This window comes from Dasypus novemcinctus, chromosome 7 (assembly GCF_030445035.2).
Source record: "Dasypus novemcinctus isolate mDasNov1 chromosome 7, mDasNov1.1.hap2, whole genome shotgun sequence".
NCBI lineage: Eukaryota > Metazoa > Chordata > Mammalia > Cingulata > Dasypodidae > Dasypus > Dasypus novemcinctus.
The window spans coordinates 38,517,761-38,541,413 of NC_080679.1; the positions used below are offsets into that span (position 1 = coordinate 38,517,761).

Consider the following 23,653-nt stretch of genomic DNA (forward strand, 5'->3'; position numbering starts at 1 on the left):
CTCCCCACCTCCATTCCCTACCACCAGCCCCAAACTTTATTTTGCCCCTGAAAAGTAGCACAGTGTTAACCCCACCTAGATCATAACTAATCCTAACTAGGTGTTAGCAAAACAGAAATTCTTTATATACGCTTCCACAAATGTTCCCATGAAATGGTAAAGAAAAATGAAGTTTTTCCCTGTAACACCAAAATTAGAATATCAGATATCAATAAGAAGTTTAAAACTAAGCTAGAGGGAAGTGGATTTGGCCCAATGGATAGGGTGTCTGCCTACCACGTGTGAGGTCCAAGGTTCAAACCCCGTGCCTCCTGACCCATGTGCTGAGCTGGCCCACGTGCAGTGCTAATGCACGCAAGGAGTGCTGTGCCACGCAGGGGTGTCCCCCAAGTAGGGGACCCCCATGCGCAAGGAGTGCACCCCGTAAGGAGAGCTGCCCAGTGTGAAAGAAAGTGCAGCCTGCCCAGGAATGGTGCCACACACATGGAGAGCTGACGCAGCAAGATGACACAACAAAAAGAGACACAGATTCCAGGTGCCACCGACAAGAATACAAGCGGACACAGAAGAACACACAGCGAATGGACAGAAAGAGCAGACAACTGGGGCGGGCAAGGGGAGAGAAATAAATTTTAAAAAATCTTTAAAAACAAAACAAAAAAACTAAGCTAGACTCTCTTGGGAAAGGGGGGCAGGGGAGAATGAATTTATAATCATGAGACTTTAGCCCTTAATCTTAGATATTCTGTTTACTGGACCTCAGGCTTTATGTGTGTTTATAACATGGAAATAGTAATACGTTGCCTTGCTAACCATGTAAAGCATTAGAGCAGTTATACCAGAAATTGCCAGTGATGGTCCCAGAGCAGAGTCCAGACTGCAGTCAGCAAATGTAAGTGTGGCACTGCTTGTTTAAAAAGGGGAGTGATTTCTCAAGCATGTCCTATTTTCTTCTTCCCATCCAGTTTACATTTTTATATTACCTACCCTGACCCTGAAGGCACATATGCCTGTGGCCACTGTTTACAAAGGCAAAATGCCTCATTCCCTAGGCCAATCATCTAAAAATTTAAACCAACTCTTCAATCAAGTAGTTTCAAGATTTCAGACCCCATCGAATTTTCCTAGAAGTACAAGTGGAAAACTGTGCATAGCTTTTCAAAAAATCTATTCTACTCTTATAAAATACTATACAAATATGTCAATATATAAGATGCTTGTCTTCAGCACAGGATTAGTCAAACCATATTCCTCCCCCACCCAACCCCCACTAACAATTAACTTCTTTTAGGGGTCGCTAAGGAAAGCGTTACTTGAAGCTCGGTGAGAAGAGATGGACAGCTCTCAAAAAAAGCATAAACAATTGAAGGATGGATACCATTGCATATTTTAAAAGCGTGTTGAAAGGAAAATAAGAAAGCCAGGAATATCTCAGTATGAATCAGCCTAGATCTAGATCAGATGATGGTGGTGCAGAAACCTCATCTCAAGACCATAATCATCATGAAAGTGAGAGAAGATGGCAGCAAGAGCATCTCCACAGAGAAGAAGCCTATTATCAGTTCATTAATGAACTCAATGATGAAGATTATCGGTTAATGAGAGACCATAATCTTTTAGGCACCCCTGGAGAAGTAACATCAGAAGAACTACAGCAGCGGTTAGATGGAGTCAAGGAACAACTAGCATCTCAGCCTGACTTGCGAAATAGGGAAGATAGAACAAATACCAGAGACTCAGAAGTCCCTAGGGAAAGTTCAAATGAAGATTCTCTATTAGAATGGTTGAACACCTTTCGCCGCACAGGAAATGCAACTCGAACTGGACAAAATGGGAACCAAACTTGGAGAGCTGTGAGTCGAACAAACCCCAACAGCGGAGAGTTTCGATTTAGTCTGGAAATCCACATAAATCATGAGAATAGAGAATTTGAAATTCATGGAGAAGATTATATGGGCATTCCACTTTCAGGTATTAGCAGAGATCATACTAGAAATAGGAATCAAAGATCAAATAGTCCTGTGGCTAGGCGAACAAGAAGCCAAACCTCAGTGAATGTCAGTGGTAGTAGTTCTAACATTCCAAGGACTAGGCTTGGTTCAAGAGGGCAGAATTCAGTAGAAGTGTCTTTCTCTGCACTGGAAAGATCAAGAAATGGAATTGGGGGATCAGTTGGTGCTCCTGTAACTGGTGCTCCACATGCTTATTTCAGTGGTCAGGTGAACCAGTCAGGTGGTACTGAACTCAGGCAAAGGGAGGGGCAGCGATTTGGTGCAGCACATGTTTGGGAAAATGGGGCTAGAACTAATGTTACAGTGAGGAACACAAACCAAAGATTAGAGCCAATAAGGTTACGGTCCTCTTTCAGTAGTCGAAGCCGGTCACCAATTCAGAGACAGAGTGGCACTGTTTATCATAATTCACAGAGGGAAAGTAGGTCTTCGCAGCAAACCATTAGAAGATCTGTTAGGAGGAGAGGTGTGACGCGTGTCTTTTTAGAGTGAGATAGAGAATCCAGAAGTACTGCATATACTCCATTCTCTAATTCAAGACTTGTGTCAAGAATAACAGTGGAAGAAGGAGAAGAATCTAGTAGGTCCTCAACTGCTGTACAACGACATCCAACCATTACACTGGACCTTCAAGTAAGAAGGATTCATCCTGGAGAAAATAGAGATCGGGATAGTATTGCAAATAGAACTCGATCCAGAGCAGGACTAGCACTAGTCACTATTGAAAGCAATAGTGGGGGCTTTCGCAGAACTATTTCTCGTTTAGAGCGATCAGGTATTCAAACCTATGTTTAGCACCATAACAGTGCCTCTTCGTAGAATTTCTGAGAATGAGCTTGTTGAGCCATCATCAGTGGCTCTTCGGTCAATTTTAAGGCAGATCATGACCGGGTTTTGGACAACTGAGTTCTCTAATGGAGGCTGAATCTGAGTCAAAGGTTCAGAGAAATGGTCAGGATTTACCAGAGATGAACTCAGATTCAAGTAATATAGGTACAGGTAATGATAGTAGCCAGCATACTGAAGGGGCCTTTCAAGACAGGCAGGCCCAAGATGACAGCACTGAAATGCCTGATGCAGATGAGACCATCCAGCCTCATGCCCCACACAGTGAGAACAGAGGTGGCAGGCAGGTGAGAAATGCAAACAATTTAGTTGAAACAGGAACACTCCCGATTCTTCGCCTTGCTCATTTCTCTTTACTGAATGAAAGCGATGATGATGACCGCATTCGGGGTCTAACCAAAGAGCAGATTGACAATCTTTCTACCCGGAACTATGAGCATAGCAGTATCGATAGTGAACTAAATAAAATCTGCAGTGTTTGTATCAGTGATTATGTAACTGGAAACAAACTCAGGCAATTACCTTGCATGCATGAATTCCACATTCACTGTATTGATCGATGGCTCTCTGAGAATTGTACTTGTCCATTTGTCGGCAGCCTGTTCTGGGGTCCAGTACAGCAAACAATGGGTGAAGTCATGGGACCTGTCCAGATTCTGCATTGTGGTAGAGCTGAGTATCCAAGCATTCTTTTGTTGACTTATTTGTGATAAGCTAACCAGAAAGAAAACTAACAGATTATAGTTTGAACTATTTTTTGTGTGCTTTTTTAACTTGTTAAAAAGAGGAAATTTATATAAAATTTAAAACATAAATATTAAATTATCCAAAAATACAGAACACTTATATTGCTAGAACCAAATAACCTTTAAGATGTTTTTATTTTGGTAATTTTGTCCTGCTAAGCACTTTTGTATCTGCAAAATTCAGTAGGTTACAATCAGTCTTCTTTTTCTTAATAGCACAGCAGACTTCACTTGGACTTTAAAATTTCATAGGCTCACTTCTATGTCCAGACATTGATGTCTAAATAAGTCTTTCATTAACTTTTTATTATAAGAACAGTATCTTTTCCTGAAAGAATGTTTGGCCGGGTATTTGCTAAATGTATTTAAGTTACTTGAATTGTTAAATTTAATATGCAGCATATCATCTGTGTATATAAGGTATATAATTTTAAGGTTAAAATATTCAATCAGAGGAAAAAAAAAAAAAAAAAAACTTCTTTTAGAAGGTATATTTGTCAGCCAAAGGGTGCTGAGGCAAAGTACCAGAAATCTGTTGGCTTTTATAAAGAGTATTTATTCGGGGTAAAAGCTTACCTTCTAGTTACAAGGTCCTAAAGAGTCAAACTTAAGTTGCTTTCTCACCAAAGTCACTTGCCATGTGATGAAGCAAGATGGCAGGCGATCTCTAATCTAAGGCTCCCTGGGCCCAGCATCTTCCAATCTCAGCTGTAGGCTGTCATAGGGCTTGTCTATCAGGGCTTCCTCAGCTGCTCAGCTGCTCTGTTGTCTTGAGCTGCAAACTATCAGGTAAATGGCTTATCTCTGCAGGCCTTAGCTGTTTGAGCCTTTTCTCCTCAGGCATCTATGGAGCTCTCTCTCTACTATATCTTCTTTCTGTGTGACTTCTTGAGTGAATGTCAGTTTATATAGGCCCACCAAGGGGGCAGGGACTCAACCTGAGTTATACCCTACTGGTGTGTAACTCGTAGGGTTGGATTTTTTTTTAAGTTTTTTTTAAGATTTATTTTATTTTTTTATTCCACTCCCCCTCATCATTTGCGCTTGCTGTCTGCTTTCTGTGTCTGTTCATTTTATGCTCCCTGTATCTGCTCGTCTTCTTTTTAGGAGGCACCAAGAACTGAACCCATACCCTCCCATGTGAGAAGGAGGTGCCAAATCTCTTGAGCCACCTCTGTTACCTGCTTGTTGTGTCTATCATTGTGTTTCCTTCCTGTGCCTTCTTGTTGCATCATCTTGTGTCATTTTGTTGCATCAGCTCGCTATACCAGCCTGTCACTTCAGCTTGCTGTCTTTCTTGTCTTCTTTATTTGTCTATTTTTTTTATTGTATTATTTTGAAGATACATAGATCACAAAAAATGTTACATTAAAAAAAATAAGAGGTTCCCTTATAATACCCCCCACTCCCCCTCACCCCACTCCTCTCACATCAACACCTTCTTTAATCATTGTGGCACATCCATTGCATTTGGTGAATGCATTTTGGAGCATTGCTACACCACATGGATTATAGTTTACATTGTAGTTTACACTCTCTCCCAGTACATTCAGTGGGTTATGGCAGGATATATAATGTCCAGCATCTGTCCCTGCAATATCATTTAGGACAACTCCACGTCCCAAAAATGCTCTCACATCACACCTCTTCTTCCCTCTCCTTGCCCTCAGCAACTATCATGGCCACTTTCTCCACATCACTGCTACAGTTTCTTCCATTACTAGTCACAGTAGTTCCATAGTATAATATCAGTAAGTCTACTCTAATCCATATTTTATTCCTCCATCCTGTGGACCCTGAGATGGTGATGTCCACTCCACATTTATATCAAGAGGGGGCTTAGATTCCACATGGATGATGGATGCAATTCTCCTGCTTGCAGTTGTAGGCACTCTCTGTTCCCTGGTGTGATGGTTGATCATCTTCATCTCCCTGTTAGCTGACCTGGATAAGCCCAATGAACTAGAAGTTAGGAGTTGCAACTCTGCTGAAGCTCAGGGCCCAGCTGGCTCATGGACAGTTCGAGATTCAAGTCTTCTGAGTATACACCAACCCTAGCGCCAACCACAGGTTCAGTAAAAGTGTTGCTTGTCTTCTTTAGAAGGCACCAGGAACCAAACCCAGTACTTCCCATGTGGTAGGCAGGCACCCAGCTGCTTCAGCCACATCTGCTTCTCCAAAGCCCTAATCTTAACATAACATAATAAGACATCTCAGCTGAATCTAATACAATCAAAGGGTATCACACCCAAAGGAATAGATAAGTTTACAAATGTAATGTCTCTTTTGGGGATTCATAAATAATCTCAAACTGCCACAGAAGGGGAGAAATTAATATTCTTTAAACTCTTTGTATATGCCAGGCTTTATACTAGGTCTATTATTTATATTATTAACTCATCCAAAAATAATGTCTTTTCACTTTTCCTCTCTGCAGTTCTATCTCTTGACATGGTCATTGCTAGTTCAAGTGGCCTTTATTAATTTGGTGAGTTTGAAGTACAGATGAAGCAAAAATTAAAAATTCACCAAAAAATACCCAAGGATTGCCAAATTGAAGTGAAACTGGTATAATCCAGCATATCTGGTGACAATACAAACTGACATAAGTTAGCAAAAAGTCAAAGCTTTACAGCACTACATAGGAAGAGCTATAAACATATTTATACCTTTTTATTCAGTAATTATAATTCTGGAATTTTCAACCAAGGAAAATTCCAAAATAAGGAAGACCCTAGTATACAAAGAAATTCATTGCTATATTACTTATAAGTTGGATTCAACCTAAATGACCAGCAATAATGGGATTTAATTCAATTATGTCTCCTTTTTGAAGGACTATTCACTTTTGTAAAATGAAAATTATGAAGCCTCTATGGTAATAAGGAAAATGCTTGTGGTATAATGCTAATATATTTTAAAAGGTAGAATATCTAAACCTCTGCTATGATTACTACTCTGAAAACATGTACATGTGTGGTGGTCAAGGGTCCCACGAAACATGGAAAAGTAAATGGTTTGAGTTTTGGCCTGGCAGAATTAAGAGTTTTTTTTCCATTTTGATTTGATTTCTGTTATTGATACCCAAACCAGCATTAACTTTCTAAAGAAAATATAGTTGAGATGTCCAGCCACCTAGCTTACACTTTTGCCCTTTATAGTAAACATTTGCACAATCAGATTAAATAGGGCATTCCTGGTCTTATGGTGCAGTACAGTGTAAAGAAATTACTTTCAAAGTTTTTTTTTCACTCCAACCCACAGTAAGAATTACATTGACCATAATGATCCGGTATGTTCACACATACTTTTGTATGTGTCTGTGTCTGTGTGTATACATACATATAAAAAAACTGAAACAAAACACTGTTTAGCCTTACCATAAGTGATGCACTTGGGTCTCCATTCTATTTCTTTTTTTAAAAACACCACTCTTGATTTGCTAAATGTATTTCACCACCAGCACCACCACTCCACCATCCTCCTACCCATCATGGGTCACTACTTGCAGTTTGAGAAACAATAATGTACTGTTATGGGTAATCAGTATTTCTGCATTCTAGGTGCAGTTTTGTCACTTTCTCTGTGACACCGTTTAGGTCCACATGACTTTTCTTTACCTCAATTTTCTTATTTCTAAAATGAATTAGATGTGCCTTTTCGCTATAATATTTCATGATTTTATAACATCCTTCTAAAAATATGCTGTTGAATACTACAGGGATTAAAATTATAATACTTAGGAGGGAGGTGGCTCAAGTGGGAGGTCCACATACACGGTCTCATGTTGGTTCCGGACAAATGAAAAAAACAGAAGCCGATGCTGTACCTGCTTCACGAATACAAGGTCCCGGTACCTCAAAAAAAGTACAATACTTATAAATATTTCATTCAATTAGCTACAGTGGAATTACTATTTTTAAAAATCAAAAGTAACCTGGAAAAAAAAAATTAAAAAATAAAAAATAAAAAAAAAATAAAAAAAAAAAGTAACCTGGAAGGGAGTAGAGGTGGCTCAAGCAATCAGGCACCTGCCTCTCACGTCGGCGGGTCCCGAGTTCAGTTTCCCGTACCTCCTGAGAAGAAGACCCGCACACAACAAATAGACACAGCAAATGCAAACAACGAGCAGGTGGGGAGAAATAAATAAATAAAATAAACCTTTTTTTTAAAGAAGTGCTTACTTTAGCAGAACATATACTAAAATTGGAACAATACAGAGAAGATTAGCATGGCCCCTGTGCAAGGATGACACACAAATTCGTGATGCTTTCCATATTTTTATGATATACATCAATAAATTTTTTGAAAACGGGGGAAAAAAAGCCTGAAGTCATCTTCATAATGCCTGTTTTCCCCCTGCACTTTCTCCCTTATTTCAGGAAGAAACTTTTCCTGCTGACTTGTGAGCTCCTGTTCCCAACTATCTGCCACATTTTATTTTAAGAAGAATGACAAGAAGAAGAAGGTTATAAGATGATGGGTTATGTCCCTGGCTGAAAATCCATCTGTTTCCCACTTGTGGTTTGGCGTAATTATCCTATGTCCTGTGTCCTGCCTAGTAGATTAGTTACAGAGAAAAAGTCGACTCTCAGATGCGTTTTTAAGAAAGTTAACACAATATAAACAACTGAAATGAGCTCATTTTACATCCAGCTCTAGTTAAGGCTTCACAACAACCCCCTAGCACAAGTGATATTTATTGGACTGTGTTTGAGTGGTAGGTGTCTCTTCTAAAACACAATTTGTGAATATTTTCAGAGAAAACTGCATTTGCTGTTGATTCATGGTGGTATTATAAAATATGAAATTATTTTGTTAATGGAAATTGCAAAATTGTATGTGATTTTTTAACATTTCAATTTTTTTAAGTGTTTGGAACACTCTGAAATCTGTGATTAATTTCTTAAGGATGTGGCTGAAATACTTATACCAATAAGCCTAAACAGTTTTCAGAGAAAAATATTGTTCCTACTAGAAAAACTTTTCAGTGTTCTCATGTGGGGTCCTGTTCTCAGAATATTTTTCTACTGTTTTAAAACCACACAGAAAGAAGAAGGAAGGAAAAGAGGGAAGGAGTGAGGGAGGGAGAGAGGGAGGGAAATGAGAAAGAAGGGAACTACATGGAGAGAAGGATGATAGGAATATTATGAAATAAAACCTGGCTTTAACAAGCCACACAAAAAAGGTGCTTAATGGGATAGGGGACGAAAAGCAAGCCTATTGTTTACCAGACATTTTTAACATATTATTTCAGAAATCCTCACAACAAAATCATGGAATGGGAATTTATTACTACTATATAACCCTGAGTAAATTGAAATGTAGGTAACTTGCTCAAGTTCAGAGAGAAAGTGACTGATTTGGGATCCAAATCCAGATATAAATGACTTCAAAATTGCCCTACTCTGTGACAATTAAAGATAACTCAGATCAAACTCAGGGATAGTGGTAGCTACCAATTTTAAAGGCCGGATGCTTTCCTTTTTCAGCAGGATCCCCCATTTGAGCCTAATTTGTGTATTATGCTCTGACTCATACATGCTCGCGCACATGGTGAAAGTCATGGGCAATCTTGCCAGAAATCTGTTTGCATAAGTTAATGAGGAGTCTCCTGGGAGAAAACTGGAACCGGTGCAGGGGTGACAAGGTTTGTCCAATTACAACGCCTTCTACCTCAGAAGGAAAGAAAGAGTGTAATGTGGAACCTGGTTCCAAGTAATAAGGGCCAAGGTTTTATATAAATGCTGGAAAATTTTGGCACATAAGCAACCCTACTTCGCTACTGTACCTCTGACAGACATAGCAGAGCAGCATTCTCCCCACATCTCAGCATGGACACAGCACCACATCATCCCTTGGAGGGCGCCTATTCATAGGTAACAAGAGATTTCAGATCTTGGTAGAGAACAAGAGTACTGCCCAGAAGAGAGACTAGTCTGGGGCACAGAGGTGGAAGAGAAAGTAGTTACCACTGGAAGGTCAGCAGTGCTGAGTAGAAGTGGTGGTTCTCTGAGAAGATAGCCCATAGTAAGAGAGGGAGAAACCAGTAAAACTCACAGAGTATCTACATATCTCATTTAATACTCATGGCAACCCATTGGTGTTTTAACATCCCCATCTCCATTTTATGGATATAAAAATAAATGAGTCCCAAAAAGGAGTAAGGACTTGCCAGACTCGCAACGAAATTAAGAAAATGAATAAGGAAAAAAAGTTTTTAAGGAAGCCAGGATTCAATTTCAGATTTTCTAAATCCAAAGCCCATGCTCTTTCTTTTAATTTCTTTTCCTCATGAAAGGGGATAACAAGGAGAAAAGTACAGGATTAAATTATAATTAATGAAGAAATTGAGTCAAAACAGCCTTTTGAATGTGTATATATATATATATATGTATGTATGTATGTATGTATGTATATGCTGGTCTCCTCTCCTACCTCAAATTTCTAGAAATAATAGGAAAGAATTTTAAAGAACATTTTAATAAAAGAGCTAAAAATAAATGAATAATAAATAAGCAAGAGTTCCACCAGCAGAATAGAAAATATAAGGATTTCCTGAAAGATATAATGTACAGGAGATTAGATAACAGAAGAGACCAGAGCCCAACACATCACAGGAGCAAACAGCTGGGAATGTTGAAGCGTATCTGGCAACTGACACAGGAGCTGTCAGGGGCCTGAGGAATTACTTGGAGAATTGCCTCAGAATAATTGGGCACCTCAGACCTTCTCAGACTTTTTCTGAGCAGCTAAAAAGTAAGAGGACATACCAGAGCCTGGAAATTTTCAGAGTGCCTCCAGGGAGCTACAGACACCCAAAGTGGCAGCTTGCCCCACACTCAAGGGACAAGCTCATTCTCTCCCAACAAGACCTGCATATCTCCTGATAGGCAAGCTATGGTAAACAGATACAGCATTTAAAGAAAAGGAATAGCAGCTCTCAAATACAAATGTAAATAGCAAGGCAGACACAATGCTTTGGGTTAATTTCCCAGCCTTTTTATAGTTAATTGAGGCCATGTGAGTTAAAACAAATGAACGGTGAATAAAAGTGAATATGCTACTTTCAGGCCTGACCCCTAAATTCTCCCATGCAATCTTCTATGCCCTCTCCCCCTGCTCACTTGTCAGCCGGATGCAGAGAATCAAGTGAAGGAACCCAGGGTTCTAAACGATGACAGCCATGCCATGGAAGGAGCCTGGGTCCCTGAATGTTAGTGTGGAGCAGTACCTCTCCCTAACCTGCACTGGATGGTGCTCTGAGCATGAGATAAACTTTGATTGTGTTAAAACTCCTGTATTGGTTTTATATTGCTGTAGAACAAATTACCACAAACTTAGCAGCTTAAAACAACACCCATTTATTATCCCACAAAATGTATTATTATGATAAAACATATCACAAACTAAGTTGAGATACCAGACAACCTGGGAAAAATATTTGCAATATAAATTAGATAGAAATCTGGGCACGGTCAACGGAGCTCTCTGTTTCAGGTCTTGAAAGACTCAAATCAAGTTGTCAGCCAGGCTGCCCTTTTAGCTAAACCTCTGGAGAAAAGTCTACTTCCACGTCTGTTCAGCTTGTTGGCAGCATGCGTTCCTTGTGGTTGTAGGAATGAAGCCTTTATTTCCTTGTTGATGTCAGCCAGGGGTTCCTTGCTGGTTGTCCACCAGGGGTTCCTCTAACTCCTAGAGATCACTTTTCAGTCCTTTCCATGTGACTCCATATCCAAGTCAATAACAATACATCAAATCCTTCTCACGCATATAACTTCCTCTTCAGCTACCAGGCAGAGAAAACTCCTTTTAAAGGGATCATATGATTATATTAAGGCCACCATATAATCTTTCTTTCTTAAGGTAAACTTATTAGTAATAATAATTACATCTACAAATTCCCTTTGCCATCTAGCATGACATAATCATAGAACTCCAGGGCTAAGGTCATGGGGGCCATCTTAGAATAATACCCATCACAGCAACTGAGACATCAAGGTTTACTTGTTACAGCAGTTGGCATCTATACTTATCCTCAATAATATATTACCCAACCAATAGTTACAATGTTGGAGGAAAATCCACACCAAAGCCAACCATTAGAAGTAATGGTTAGTAAGCAAATAAATAAAAATATTTTATAAAAGCAGGTATTAGTAAAATCCTCAAAAATGATAAGATACTATGTCCACAAAGCAAAAACCAGTTGTTACAAATATGACCCAGTTAGAGATCTTGGAAATTAAAATATGACCATTTAAATGAAAAGTCAATAAATGGATAGAGTGACCAACTCCAGTTTGCCAAGACTAAATTAGAGTTTTCCAGATCACAGGACTTTCAGAGCTAAGACCAGGAAAGTTCCTGGGTAAACTGGGACAAGTTGTTTACCCTATGATAAAGAACAGAAACCATAAAGAAAAAGACTGACAAAACACATCACAAACTCAGTTGAGACACTAGACAACCTGGAGAAAATATTTGCAGTATGAATTAGATAGATTTGTATCTAGATGCAACGTTGCCATGCCTTCCTTAAGACACTTAGTTTCTGTTGGTCAAAAAGTTATAATCATTGATTTTATTAGAACAATATTCTTTACTGCCATCTGCTGGAAACTTGTAAAGGCAATTATATAAATCTGCTAAGTATACTCTGAATGGTATCTCTTAGAGGTGCCAACCATACGCAGTACATAAGTACTGCACATTAGTATGTAGCAGTCCTGTTGAGCTCAATGCTCCCTAGTCCTTTTATCATTGTGGCGTATATAAAGAATGTGAGTATTTGCAAGGCATAATGGGATAAATGAATAAGATTGTTCATGCGCTGGGGTAACTGATCAAATGGCTGTGGCTGCCATCAATCAAGAGCTACCACAGAGCAATCAATAAAAGAAAAAAAAAGCAATATGATCAGGAATTCACATAAGAAATAAGTATAATCTATCAATGTATAAAACAATATTCTGTATTTGAGTTATTTTGCTCATCAAATTGCCAAAAATTTAACCTCAATATTATAAGGTGTGGCAAGGGTGATAGAAAACAGTATTCTCATATACTGCTGGTGATAGTCTAAATTGGAAAAGCTTTTCTGGAGGAGAAAATTAAAGTGTATATGAAGCTTTAGTCTGCATATACCTTTAGATTAAGAAATTCTACTTCTAAGACGTAAGGACAACTATTTTCACATACCTACAGTGAGAAATATATGTAAGCATTTTCTCTAAAACACTGCAATTTTAAAAAATGGAAAAATCTAAATGATTACAGTAGGAAAATCAGCAAATAAATAGTGGTACATCAATACTGTGTAATACTATTCAGCCATTAAAATAAATGGCTCAACAAACTATGGCCCGTCTGAACTGTTCTTTGTAGCCTTCAAGAAAAGAATGTTTTTTACATTTTTAAATGAATGCAAAAAAATTAAAAGGGGAATATTTTACAGAGACAGAGATACATGTGGCCCTAAAAGCTTAAATTATTTACTATCTGGTCCTTTCCTGACCCCTGGGTTAGATCTTTATGTATTGACATGGAAAACTTTCCAAGTGAAGTTATGAACTGGTATTATCATATTAATGTTTTTAAAAAGTCTTAGGGAAGTGGACGTGGCTCATGTGATTGAGCTCCCACCTACCACATAGGAGGTCCCAGGTTCAGTTCCTGGTCCCCCCTGGAGAAGACAAGCAAGACAGTGAACTGGAGTGCTGGGCAGGCACAGTGAGCTGACACACAAGATGATGCCATAAGGAGATACAAAGAGGAAAGACAGTGAGAGACACAACAAAGCAGGGAGCTGAGGTGGCTTAAGCAATTGAACACCTCTCTCTCACATGGGAAGTCCTGGGTTTGGCTTCCAGTGCCTCCTAAAGAGAAGACGAGTAGACACAGAGAGCACACAGTGACTGCAAAACAATGGGGGTGGAGGGGAATAAATAAATAAATAATCTTATGTTTTTTTAAAGTCTTACATACTTCGGGGGATGATGGCAGAGTAGAGAATTCCAGGACTCTGTCCTTCCGCCAAAACAACTATTAAACAGGCAGGAACAGTCTGAAACAACTATTTTGAAACCCCAGAGGCCAGAAGAACACCGTTTTTTTGGAAGAGTTTAAACAGGTGTGGGGTTAATTCTTCTTTAAATCCTTGGTACAATTAACCTGTGAAGCCCATCTAATCCTGGACTTTTCTTCCTTGGGAGATTTTTTATCACTTATTCTATCTCTTTAAAAGTATTGGTTTGTTAAATTCCTGTATTTCTTGTAGCATCTGTGTAGGTTGCGCATTTCTAGGAATTTGTTCGTTTCATCTAGGTTGTTTAGTTTGTTGGCATACAGTTTCTCATAAGATCCTCCCTCTTTTTTTTACTAGTTTTTAAAAAGAAACTTAGATTGCATAAATGTTACACAAAAAATTTAGGGGATTCCCATATGCCCTGCTACCTAGCCCTCCCCCATTTTTCCACGTCAGCAACATCCTTCCTTAGTGTGGTACATTTGTCACAACTGATGAACAGATCTTGGAGCATTGCCACTAAGCAATGATTATGGTTTACATTGTAGTTTACACTCTCTCACGCACATTTTTGCAAGTTATTATATGATATATAATGACCTGTATCTGTCATTGAAATGTCATTCAGGATGATTCCCAAAACCAAAAATGCCCCAAATTACACCTATTTTCCCCTCTTCCTCCCCTCAGAACCTCCAGTGGCCACTGCTTCCATATCCATGATAAAAGTTCTTCCATTGCTAGTATCACAAAAAGTCTACAGCAGAAAATCTGTAGTCTACTATAGTCCATCATCCATTCCCCAATCCTGAAAATTCTGTGATGGTGATGCCCACTCTACCTCTAATTGAGAGGGGGCTTAGGTCCCATGGGGTTGATGGATGGGGCTTTCTTGCTTGCAGTTGCAGACTCTCTCTGTTCCTTGAGATGGTCATTGTCAGGCATCTTCTCCTTGTTAATTGTCTTAGGTGAGTCCAATGAACAGGGGAGTGTTCCAAGTCTGTTGAGTTTCAGGGCCCAACTGGCACATGGACAGCCCAAAGATTTAAGTCTCTTGAACATACATCTATCAACTCTAGTACTAACTATAAGTTCAAATAGAGGAGCAGCAGAGTCATGTATAGGAAAAACAACTGAGTTCAACTCTATCACAATGTGGAACATAAACTCCAAAGTAAGGCCCAATGGCACGATGCCAAACACCTGAGCTGTCTGCCCTGTCTATATGTCTGGATGTCTCCATGGGGCATTGTGCAGGTGTCATTGTCACAGTGTGTGGAGATTCACACAATAACCAAAGAAATATCGAATTCCCATCCTGGGGAGCTCTGCCACATTCTCTAATGGGAGAGCAAGAACTCCCTGGGTACAGGAACAGAGACTAGTGAAGGAGTATGGACCATTGACAGATCCTTGATTTGTGATGACTGTACTTATGAACCTTTACTTCTGAAATTGAAACTTAGCATAGTATTATAGAGTGCCTAAGTGTTATCTCCTGAAAGCCTCCTTGTTGCTCAAATGTGACCTCTCTCTAAGCCAAAACTCAGCATATAAATGCATTACCTACCCCCCAGCATGGGACATGACTCCTGAGGATGACCTTCCCTGGTACCAAGGAATTTCTACCAAGCACCAACTAGCAATGCAACTGGGAAAAAACCTTGACCAAAAGGGGGAAAGAGTAAAGACAAATGAGTTTATATGACTAAGAGACTTCAAAGTGAGTTGGGAAGTCATTTCAGAGGTTATGCTTATGCAAAACTCATAGACTGCCAAAGTAAATATTTCCTCAAATAGTGGGGCTCCTGAGGGCTCTGGAGACATCATAATATCCTCTTATGATTGTTTTTATTTCTGTGGGGTCAGTCATAACTTCACGGCTTCCATTTCTCATTTTATTTATTTGCATCTTCTCTCCTTTTTCTTTGAGAGTCTAGCTAGGGACTTGTTAATTTTATTGAACTTCTCGAAGAACCAGCTTTTGGTTTTATTGATTTTCTCTATTGTTTTTATTGTTATTGTTGTTGTTCTCAATTTCATTTATTTCTGTTCTAGTATTTATTATTTCTTTCCTTCTGCTGGCTTTGGGAGTGGTTTGCTCTTCTTTTTCTATTTTCTCCAATTGCTCAGTTAGATTTTTAATTTTATCTCTTTTTTTAAAATATAGTAGGCATTTAGAGCTAAGAATTTCCCTCTCAGGACTGCCTTCTATGTATTCTGTTATTTTGAGTAAGCTGCATTCTTATTTTCATTTGTCTCCATATACTTACTAATTTATCTTACAATTTCTTCTTTGACCCACTGATTATTTAGGAGTTTAGTCATTCACATCTAATGATATTACTATAAATGCATTATTTACTTCCACCATTTTATTCTTTGGTTTTCATGTCATATCTCATTTTCATCTGTCTTTTTATTCTTTTGGTTATCCTTTCTGCTTTTCTTTCTTCTATACACTCCTCCAAGCCTCTCTCACTCCTGTATTTTTCTTTCAGGCTCTAAGACTTCCTTTACTATTTCCTGCAATGATGGATTCTTTTTTATGAACTCTCTTAGTTTCTATTTGTTTGTGAATATTTTAAACTCACCTTCATATTTGAGGGCAATTTTGCTGGATAAAGAATTCACAGCTGACAGTTTTTCTTTTTCAGTATCCACTGCCTTCTGGCCTCCATGGTTTCTGATGAGAAATCTGCACCAAGTCTTACTGGGTGTCTTTTGTATGTGATAGTTTGCTTCTCCCATGCTGCTTTCAGAATTTTCTCTTTATCTTTGACATTTGACATTCTGAGTAGTATGTGTCTTGAAGTAGGACTATTTGCATTTTTTCCAATTGGGGTATACTGCACTTCTTGGACATGTAATTTAATTTTTTTTGTGAGAGTTGGGAAATTTTCAGCTCTTTCCTCAAATACTCTTTCTGCCTCTTTTCCTTTCTCTTCTCCTTCTGGAACTCCCATGACATGTATGTTGTTTCATTTTTGTATTACCATTCAACCCCTAAGCCTCTGCTTAATTTTTTCCATTCTTTTCTCTCTGTTTTTTTCTCTCTTCAATTTCAGCTGTTCTATCTTTGATATTTATTCTTTCTTCTGTCTATTCAAGTGTGCTATTGTATGTCTTTAATGTTTTTTTTATCTCACCTATCATGTCTTTCATTCCCAAGGGCTCTGTTACTTTTCTATTCAGGTTTTCAAATCCTTCTTTGTGCTCCTCAATGTCTTCATGATGTCCTTAATCTCTTTAGCCATAATGTCTTTCAGGTCACTGATTTGATTTTGGAAATTTTTGTGCATTTCACTGATGTCTCAAATCCTGCATCTCTTCTGGGGTTTTAATACCTTCCTTTTCTTGGGCCATTTCTTCCATTTTCTTAGTACAGCTTATAATTTTTTCTGATGTCTAGGCATCTGATTAGGATAGTGAGTTTACTCAGATGCTCAATTTCTCGCTCTCTCATAGGGATTTAGTGGCAGGAAGCTGTGTGTTAATGCTGTTCTTTGATTCTTGGTTCAGACTGGGTATTTTACTTTATTTTTTAGGTATCAGGGGCCATGGGAAGCAGGGTATTGAACCTAGGTCCTCATATGTGGGAAGCTGGCCCTCAAACATTGAGGAACCACATCAGCTCCCCTGAGTTAATTTTTTCATTTGTTTTGCTTGTTGTTTGTCTTGTTTCTTTTTAGGTGGCACCAGGAACCAAACCCGGGGCCTCCCATTTGGGAAGCAGGACTCAGCTGCTTGAGCCACATCCACTCCACTGTTCTGGAGTTTTTAGGGCTATCCTTGTTATTTGCTCAAATATGGGTCTTGGACCCAGTAAAAGGGTGCAGACCCACTTCCTTGGGCCTTGAGGAGGGAGGCTGTAAAGGCTACAAAAAGCCTCTCACTTATTTACTTTTAATTTCCTCACATGCACTTCCTTGGTCTGCCACAGATGATACTCTTTGGCAGCCTGATATGAGCTATGGGTGGGGGCTGTATGTCTCTTCGTAAATAACCTGGTCTGTGTGTGTCAGACAATGAAAGGCTGCTGCTCTACCTTTTGTAACCATGCCAACCACTCCAGTCCCAGGAAGCCTTAACAATGTAAGCTCTATAGACTTTGAATATTCAGGGAGGATGCCAACTAAGTATGTTAATTCAAGCCTACCTGGAATGTGGGAAATAAAGGTTAACTCCAGCTTATTGAGAACTCAAACAAAGGACCATTTGGCCTCTGTATAAAAAGAACCTGAAAAATCTTACTTGGGACTTGAGTTTTGGACAGAAAATCTCCCGACCCCCAGTCAGTGGTAAATAAATTCCCTTTTTCCTTCCCAAGATTATTACTGAACCCTGGCCTTCCATATGCAATTATTGAACCTCTTGATTTCCACAATACTTGGGAACTCATCCAGGATTGTAATGAAAGGCCAGAGATGGGAGCATTTTGCTACTCCTACCTATGTCTCCGAGGAAGCCAGGAGGACTCAGGTGAACCCCAAATCTGGGGACCCTTGGACTCTCTTAAGTCGAGAAAGAAGATCTGGGTTCTGCCATAATCCTCCCAGCTAGAACTGAATATAACAGAAGATCTAAGAAAATTCTGAGAATGAAAAGTCTCTGCACCCCAGGTAAGACCCTCCCGGGGGAGGGCATAGTGTCAGGAAAACCTAACTTTAAAGGTTAGAAGGGGAGGCTGATCACCTCCCAAGAGGACCCCAGGACCTCTAGAAATTCAGGGGTAAGCCATCTTCTCCAGTTCTGAAATGAAAGAGAAATAATAAACCCTGATGTTTAGGTTCAGCTAACTGTGGTTAGCATCCGGTTCCACCTTCTCTAAGATAGTGGAGGTTTGATTACAGTGAAAAAATGTTGACGGGTTTAAGCCTTAATGCATCTTGAAAATTGGTCTGGATTTGAAAAATCTTGGTTACAGGGAAACGGATTGGCTTTTGTAGTGAGGCTTGATCTGAGTGTAAGGTTTTCTTTTGTTTTTTTTTTTTAAAGATTTATTTTTATTTATTTCTCTCCCCTTCCTCCTTCCCCCGCTCCCAGTTGTCTGTTCTCTGTGTGTTCTTCTGTGTCCACTTCTATTTTTGTTAACGGCACTGGGAATCTGTGTCTCTTTTTGTTGCGTCATCTTGCTGTGTCAGCTCTCCATGTGTGTGGCCACCATTCCTGGGCAGGGTGAACTTTCTTTCACACTGGGCGGCTCACCTTATAGGGCGCACTCCTTGCGTGTGGGGCTCCCCTATGCAGGGGACACCCCTGTGTGGCACAGCACTCCTTGCACAAATCAGCACTGTGCATGGGCAAGCTCCACATGGGTCAAGGAGGCCTGGGGTTTGAACCTTGGACCTCCCATGTGGTAGGCAGACGCTCTGTCTGCCTGTCCATTGAGCCAAGTCTGCTTCCCTGAGTGTAAGGTTAAATAGTGAAAAAGTTTAGCCAGATATAAATCTTTGCTTTGGTGCTGAATTGCAAATAAACTTGCTTTGTAAACAACAAGGGTAAACAAAAAATCCTGTTAAAGATTTGGTGTTGAAAGTTCCCTCTTCCTAGGATTACAATGGTTACTCAGAGGTGTCTACACCAGAGGAAGGAAGGTTGTGGGTCAGATTGATGAGCTTTGTGCTTCTGTCTGTATCTGTTCAGAATGTTTTCATGCCTCCAGATGATAATGTTGGATTGTGTAATTGTGTGAAGTAGCAACTTTGGTTAAACTGGAGCCCTCCGTTGCCATTGGCAAAGAAGTGAAATGATTGTTGTTTAGAAAACAAAACTATGGAGTCTGAATGTGCACACACTTTGCTCTCTTGCATCTGGGTCCATCCCATTTGCCGGGGCTCAGGGGTCATCCGTGTCCACACTGCACACCCAAGTTTTTGGAGCTGGCCCCAGACAGGATGGCTGGTGGAACAGTGGTTTGAGTCATGGCCCTGCCAGAGTGGGGTCCCCGGGGAAGGTGCTGAGCCTGGAAGGCTTTTCAAGCCATTTTAGCAGTCTGGAACTTGCTGCCATTAACTTCTCCCTCCTCCTCCCTTAGGGAGATACATAACAGGGGTGGAGAGCCAGGGGCTTGCCCCTACCAGTGAGTCCACTGCCTTCAATTTGTAAACTGCATTCCTATCTGATCACACCCAGTTGTGTAGGAGGGGGGAAGTGAAGGGGCACTGAACAGAGCCAGGATGAATGCAATGAAAATTCTTTCCCCAGAGCGTCACAGCCAAAATACATTTGCAAAATTAACTTCTGTCCAGGTTCTGTCTAATGAATTTCTCTTTTCATGTCTGTTTAAAAATGCTTTGAAATGTTTTCAAAACTGTAGAACTGGTAAAGTGCCTTGTCTAGAGAAAAAAAACCCACAAAACTATTGCCTAGAACAATAAAACTCTAAGCACTTAATAGCTCTTTTAATGATTTAACTAGGAAACTGTCAGACAATAAAGTCATAAAAAAAAAACTGCAAAGGAAAAAAAAAAACATAAATCTGAAGCCCCAAAACTTCATGTCGTGTCTCCTTAAAAAAATAAGGAAATAAGCCTCAAACTTCTCAGTTTAAACTCAGTTGTGCCTATAAAAGGTGTGAATAGTGATCAAAATAAAACATCATTTGCCATCAGTTAAGGCCAAAGAGTTCCTTGAAATGCTAAAGGTATAAATTCTTCTATTTTTATTTGTGCATAACCTTGTGTTCAACTTTGAAATCTGTACTTAAGTTTTGTCAATTTGCTTGTGCCTAGGAAATCACGGTGAAAGATAACTTAAAAATGAATCTTTAAAGGTCAATACTATCTTGCTAGTAAATTTAATGCATAAATCACAAGTAAAAATAATTCAGTTACTTAAAAGGCAGAAAAACTTCATAATATTGTTACTAATAAAGTTCCCGTAACTTAGTTAATAAAGGTACCCAATTCACCTTAAGGTAAAACTTACTAGAAACTGTAACTAAGAATTAAAATCATTGTATAAGTACACATATATATATAAATTTATAACTGAAACTATTACAGTAAAGTAAATATAGCCTAAATTTCAGCTATGATAGTAATATTAAGTTAATTTACCTCTGTTTATGGTTACTTCAAGTTTATCTAGTGTTCATTATAATAATAGTAATTATTACTTAAACTTATCATTATTTTATAACTAATTTAACTCTGAAACTTCACCTATTGTGATGGTAATTATAAACTGCATTTGCCTTTGCTTATGGTTCCTGTGGGTCTGGCCCACCCCCTGACAATTCAACTTGATAATTAAACTTTAGAAAATGTATAGTTAGATTTATTTTTTTTGTCTTTTTTTTTAATGTTACATTCAAAAAATATGAGGTCTCCATATACCTCCCACCCCCCTATAGTTAGATTTAAAAGCAAAAAGATTTATGTATATCACTTTTGTGTCATTCTAAATATTTTTGATCTTCTCATTTCCTCTTTACCCTTTTAAAGAAAAAGCTGTCCTTTTCCTTAACCTTTCCCATTAATATAAATTAATTCTGATTGGCCATTTCCACCAGGAATCAGAAATAACTGTTGTCAGGTTTTCCAAGAGTAAGCAATGCTCTTCCCAGGGTACCAGGCCTTTCCTTTGCCCCAAAAGGCCTTACTAAGCAACCCCCATTGTTCAAACTGTCTCAGAAAAAAGTTTTAAGCAACTAAGTGGTGTTTCTGTATCAAACTATTCATGTCTGCCTATTTACTCGAATTGTTAAAGTTAAACATGCAGTTATGTAAGTAATATATATTCCTAAAACCCAAATTAAACTAAGTGGTATAAAAAAATCATAGAAATCTGAATATAAAACTATTGGAAAACTTATAATTATTAATTATAATTGGAACAAATTAAGTAATTGCTTTATATTCCAAAGCGTAGAAGTCAATATGCTTTTAAAATTATATACAGTTTTAAAATTATCAAAAAACAAAAGATTTTAGGCCTCTGTAAAGAAAAAAAAATAACGTTCTTTGTTTAAAAAATAATTTCAACTTATTTAGCTTAAGTATTATCTCTTTGGTTTATGGGATACCAGCTTAATAAGTTAACATTATATGTATTTAATCTTTAAAATAATAAAAGCTGTAAGTTCATGTTTTGTTTTTGTTTTTGTTTTTTTTACTTATAAGTTCTTATAACTTACTTATAAGTTCGTGTTTAATAAAATTAAATTAAATATAGGGTTGCTTAAATGCATAAAGTAAATTCCATTGGTTACTAATTGTAATCTAGGTAAATTTGCCAGTCTGTAACTGTGGTCACTTGTAAAGAGTTTGTAAAAGCATCTTCCAAACTAAAACATTTAAATGGCTCTCATTGTAAAGAGCCATTATTAACTAGAAACCTGGATTAATATTAATAGTAAGAAGTAACTTCATAACAATGAAACCTGTCTGAAAGTTACCTCAATGTACAATGTATTATTCAAAGAGTAGTAATAAAAGTTACCTTGATTCCATTGGGAATCTTCTGTTTTCATTTTAACAATGAAAAATAGTTTTACCTCTACTGTTGAAGTAAAATACTTGATAATTAACATCTTCATGATAAAAATGTAAAAATAAAAAGCAAAGTACTAAAAAGTTAAGTTCATTTAATATGTAACACATTGCACTGAAAATGTTTAAAAGGTAAATAAAAATCAAGAAATAAACTTCAGCATTGTCAAACTCTCTTTTGCATTCAAACCAGGCCTTGAATACATTGCAGGTTGCCTCACCATATGAGTTATTGGCTAGTTTGGTCACTGATCTTTAAAACAATAAAAATATCTACTACTTCTCTGGTCATGCTTCTGAAGTGGATGGAAACTACTTTGCAATTTCGAGCTCCTGCATCAGGCAACAGTGGCTAAGTACAGTCAAATGTACTGAAGTCAATAAATATTGTCTTCAGACTGGCACTGTCTCATAGTGCCAGAGAGCGCTATGCACCAGGCCAGTAAAATCTACTCCCTGGTTTCTCTCTAGGGTCAATGGTACTGCAGCTTCTGTGAAGAACATACAAAGTGGAGCAATAAATACAAGAATACTATAAGTAGAACTTAAGCACAGTTGGCATTATGGCCTGCTCCCATGGAGGTATAACATGTAAAGTATTGCAAACCTGAAATTTGAAACTATTAATTGCAGCTCAAAACCCTTATACATTAAGTAATACATTAACTAACATTAAGTGCTGTACTTTTATTCTGTTCTAAATATATGCCTGATAATTATAGTGTTATCTTTTCTATTCTAAATCATGTGCAAAAGTACATTAAACATTGTAAAAATCCTGGTAAACTTCATTTTCTGAATAGTTAATAAACAGGTCTATAAGATAAAAATATAGCCATCTTGCCCCAAAACAGTGGGGGCAACAGCCCTTTTAATCTAAAAGCCACCAAACTGACTTAAGGGCAACCTCTTGCAGTCTTCACCACATACCAGGTGAAGGACGTGCTTAAGGCCAGGGGCCACCAGTGGTTTATAAGCAACCAGTTAATTAATACCAGGCTCAGCCACCCTACCACTCTATTGTGTAACAAAAGCAAGGCTTGCTTACTAACAGTGGATCACCTATTAAACAGTCAAAATTACCAGGAATTATTCAATTAAAGCCAAAATATGAAAAACTTTACTCTGTAGTTCTGATCACTCCCACAGCTAAAAGCTAAAATAAATTTCCAACTTGGTGCATTAATCCTGAAGGAGACCAGCTGCCCAAGAAAGTGCCAGTTCACCAGAAGCACCTGAGTTCATATAAGTGCCAATCATTGAATAGCCTGGAATGCATCTTTAAAACTAACCTAAGTGCCTAGTACTGTTATCTATTACAATTTCTCTCTGGGGGTTAACCAAGAACATAAAATAACTTTATATATATATATATATATATATACACACACACAAACTGTTCCCCACCAACTTTAAAAAATAAAGGGTGTCATCTTTTCTACGTCTGTGATCCAGTGTCCTCTTAAAAAAAAAACCATGTATTCCAAAATTCTAATTAAATTTATTTCTTTCAGAATGAGCATCTTA

At 38.3% G+C, this 23,653-nt stretch overlaps 1 non-coding gene and 1 pseudogene across 1 annotated transcript; both read left to right on the plus strand.

The window, feature by feature from the left end:
• Window positions 1–1,297: 1,297 nt before the first annotated feature.
• LOC101422378 (E3 ubiquitin-protein ligase RNF6 pseudogene) lies at window positions 1,298–3,560 on the plus strand (annotated as a pseudogene).
• Window positions 3,561–7,780: 4,220 nt separating this feature from the next.
• On the plus strand, window positions 7,781–7,887 carry LOC111763231 (U6 spliceosomal RNA). Its single transcript, XR_002796135.1, has one exon. It is a non-coding gene; the product is annotated as a U6 spliceosomal RNA (small nuclear RNA).
• Window positions 7,888–23,653: the final 15,766 nt, after the last annotated feature.